The sequence below is a fragment of the Lissotriton vulgaris genome, chromosome 7 (assembly GCF_964263255.1).
Source record: "Lissotriton vulgaris chromosome 7, aLisVul1.2, whole genome shotgun sequence".
In the NCBI taxonomy this organism is placed as follows: domain Eukaryota; kingdom Metazoa; phylum Chordata; class Amphibia; order Caudata; family Salamandridae; genus Lissotriton; species Lissotriton vulgaris.
The window spans coordinates 1197098146-1197102207 of NC_141695.1; the positions used below are offsets into that span (position 1 = coordinate 1197098146).

Below are 4062 nucleotides of genomic sequence, written 5' to 3' on the forward strand. Positions count from 1 at the left end.
CAAGGGCGAACACATTCCTTTTTAAAAATAAGACAGAGTGCAAACAGATGGCCCTCCTTTGAGTTCTGGTCTCTGATTGTGTACCATGTGTTCCGATAGAGCGCCCAGATGCCTGGGCTACCCTAGAAGTTCCAAAGAGAGCCCGGCCCTCTCCTTGTGTGCCTTAGCCAGTAGTGCGGTCTGTGGTTACTGGGTGCTTAGGTGAGGACCAGGCATGTGGTGAGCTCCTCCACCTGTGAGGACCAAACTGACAGGCGATGCCCCGGACCCTCTGTAAGAGGCACGATACGAGAGACAGCCCTCCCAAGAGAAACCCCATGCTCACTCAGCACGCACCTGGGGTCACCGAATTGCAGTGCTTCCCAGGGCTGAAACCCCTCTGAAGGACCTGCCACTTGGACCCTCTCAAGCCCAATCTCAGCCTTCCCAGGTTTCGAGTGACTGAGGAGTGGCCTGTCTTGGGTGGCAGGACAGCCTGAATAAGAAGGAGCCAGGGTCATGAGGGAACCCTGGCTCCTCTTGGTGGCAATACCATGGCCCCTTGAAGCCAGAGGAGCGGGAGTAGATACTGCCCCCAGCCACTCGAGCTTCCAGGCATGTACCGGAAGCCGATGAGTTGCTTTGATGGTATAAGGTGCTTGGCTCTTCTCCCCTTGGTGCCTCCTACCAGGGCAAGGAGGTACCCCCAGCCCGATGGGATGCCTTGGGGCTGCTGCTGATGGAGCAAGGTCTCATATAAAAGAGACTTGCTTGGATGCAATCCTCTAAAATAACATATAACAATCTGTTTGTAATTACTAATTTTGCATTACACTGATCACTGCCTAAGCTGGGGATGTGCAGGGACTGAGCCCTGGCTTCCTTTGGCCCTGGTGGTTGGCAGATGGCTAATGTGCAGATGTCCCCTTCTGCTAACCCATCAAATTGACTTGTTCTCCATGCATTGGCATCCGACAATGACCTTAGACCAGACGTAGAGACCCACTGAATTTAAGCATATTACTAAGTGGAGGAAAATAAACTAACCATGATTCCCTCAGTAACATCAAATAAAGAGGGAAGATCCCAGTGCCATATCCCAACCTAGCGGTGGGTGCGGGAAAGAAGGCTGACTCCCCTGTATCACTCAGGGGTCCCAAGTCCTTTTGATCAGGCCTCACCCCATACATGTGTTAGGCAATTAATGGCCCCAGGTGCATCAGGACTGGGCCTTCTTTGAGTCAAGTTGCTTGGGAATGCAGCCCAAAGCAAGTGGTAAACTCCATCTAAGGTTAAATATGGGTGCGAGACCAATAGCCAACAAGTACTGTGAGGGAAAGTTGAAAAGAACTTTGAAGAGAGAGTTTAAAAAGAAATGAAACTGTTGAGAGTTGAGTCACCCAGGAGGGTGGATACCCTCAGTAAGGCCATAGCCTGGGTATACCCAGCCTGCAGGGTGCATTTACTCTGTGCTAATATGCTTCAACTGGTTCTGATTCAGCTGGGAAGGATTCAGGGGGGCAGGGGGCTCTCTGCTTTGATAGAAAGTGTTACAGCACCCCTAGCAGCAGCTTTGCCATGTCTGTGGGCCTGAGGGAGATCGACTGCTTCTGCACCCTCTTCCCACAAACGGGCCCAGCCCTATTGGGATGTGCTAATGCGGGGAAGGAAGACGGGGCAGACTGATGACTATTGACTGGGACAGACTGTGCACAGTGTGCCCTGACTAAGTTGCGCTGCCGGGTGAGGAGGCCCATTTTGGGTGCCAGGTGTCTGCAGTGATGTTGGTTACCCACCTGACCCAATCTTGAAACAAAGACCAAGGAGTCTAACACATTCGAGAGTCAGAGTGCCGAAAGCCTATGGTGCAATGAAGGTGGGGGATGGTGTGTGCAGGCTGAGGTCCTGCTGCTTCTTTGCAGCAGGTGCACCACCTGCCCCTCTCGCTGACTCTGTCAGGAGGTAGAACATAAGTGTGTGTGATAAAACCTGAAAGATGGTGAACTATGCCTGGGCAGTGCAAAGCCAGAGGAAACTCTAGTGGAGGTCCATAGTGATCCTAACATACAAATTAGCTGTCTGACTTGGGTGTAGGGGCGAAAGATGAATCAAACCCTCTAGTAGCTGGTTCCCTCCAAAGTTTCCCTCAGGGTAGTTGGTGCTCGGAAATCTCGGTTTTATCTAGTAAAGCGAATGAGTAGAGGTCATGGGATTGAAACTTATTCTCAAACTTTAAATGGGTAAGAATCCTGGCTTGCTGCACAGAGCTGGGCATCGAATGCTAATGATGAACAGAATAGTGGGTTAAAGAACATGATGCTGACACTCACCAGACCCCAGAAGTCATACCCCCCCGTTGCCAGCACTGCCAAGTAGGGGCTAAGCTGTGATGAGTGGAACAGCTGCTGCAGTGATCATGAAAACCCAGGTGTGGGCCCAGGTGAAGCCACTGCAGTTGAAGACCTTGGTGGTAATGCCAAATATTCAAGCGAGAACATTTGAGGCTGAAGTGGAGAGGGATTCAATGTTAACAGCAGTAGTACATGGGTGAGTTGGTCCTAAGAGGTGGGCAAGTGAAGTTCAGAAGGGGCGGGTGATGGCTTACGTTGCCTTGGGCTGATTGAAAGTGAGCCGGGTGAAGATCTCTAAACCCTGAGTGGTAGAGAGAGGCAACTTCATGGTGTCCAGTGGGGTAACACAAACAATCTTGGAGGAGACAACTGGAGCCCTGGGGAAGAGGTATTTATTATTTATGAAGGGCAGAGCACCCTGGAATGGGTTCACTAATAGAGAGGGGCCTGAGCCTTGGAAAACATTGCAGTTCCAGTGGCATCCGGTGAGCTCTCGCTGACCCTTGAAAATCTGAGCGAGATGGTGTCAAGCTCACACTGGGCCATACCCATATTCACAGCAGGTCCCCAAGGTTAACAGGATCTGGCATGTTGAAACAATATAGGTAAGGGAAGTTGTCAAGTAAGATTAGTAACTTCAGGATAAGGATTGGCTCTAAGGCCTGGGTAAGTCAGGCTGGAGTGCGAATCGGGACTGGATCCGGACTGTGGATGACTGAGGTGTTGCCTTCTGAGGCTGCTGTGAGCCTGGATCAGAGGTGGGCCATTCCTGTGGATTGCTCCAGCTGTGTTGGTTGACTCTCTGCGTGCCTGTTCTTAAGGAGCAGGGTCAGCGTTCCGCTTCGGCCTGCACATAGGAGCTGACTTAGAACTAGTGCGGACCAGGGAAATCCGAATGTTCAACCAAAACAAAGTAACAGTAAACAGTAAACAAGTTTTTATTTGGTTTGGTACTCCACTGAGGACCACAAATAATATATAAAATTCGATTATTACAGCTTTTAAAAGTTCTCATGTTAATACATAGATAAAAGAGGTTTTAAAAATTTATAAAGTTTATAACAAACTAGTTCATTAGGGGGAGTTTTGCAAGCGATAATCAATTCCATGACGGTGTGATGCGGCATCTGAGATATATAGGATACAGATGTTTTGCTCTTGCCGCTACTACTTTTAAGTTGGGGCATATGAACAGTAGATGCTCTAAGTCCTGCTCCCCGCCGTTACATAGGCTACATATTGATGACTCGTTTTGATGCCATTTTGATGTTAAAGTTTGGGTGGGTAGAATGCCCAACCGGAGCAGGATGATTAATCTCCTAGCGCCATGAGTGAGATTAAAATCTATATAGTTCTGGGTTTTCTTAAATACCACTGATTCAGCAAAGTTTTTATATATACTTAATTTGGCGCAATACGATGAGTCAAGGTCAAAGCTTAGTCTTGGGGTATAGCATTTTAAAAAGAGTTTCAGTTGAGGCGGTGTCCAAGTCAGCAACAGATCAGTACTAATATTCGCCAGTTTGAAGGCGAAAGACATGTTTTTATAAAATACGTGCTTCGTAGAATCACTATCAAAGGTCTCTGTTTTAAGAAGGGAGCGAAGTGTACCTTCCTTTGCATGGAGCAGGTTGTATGCCCACCTAATGATGTTTGCGATACCTCGAGAGTAAGAGCTCGTAAGCGATAGTTCAAGGCGGAGTGCTTGTACTGGGATAGACTGCGCTACTTT

General features: G+C 48.7%; 1 pseudogene; it reads left to right on the top strand.

The window, feature by feature from the left end:
- The first annotated feature begins 957 nt into the window (after positions 1-957).
- On the top strand, positions 958-3378 carry LOC147703157 (28S ribosomal RNA; annotated as a pseudogene).
- The last annotated feature ends 684 nt before the right edge of the window (positions 3379-4062 follow it).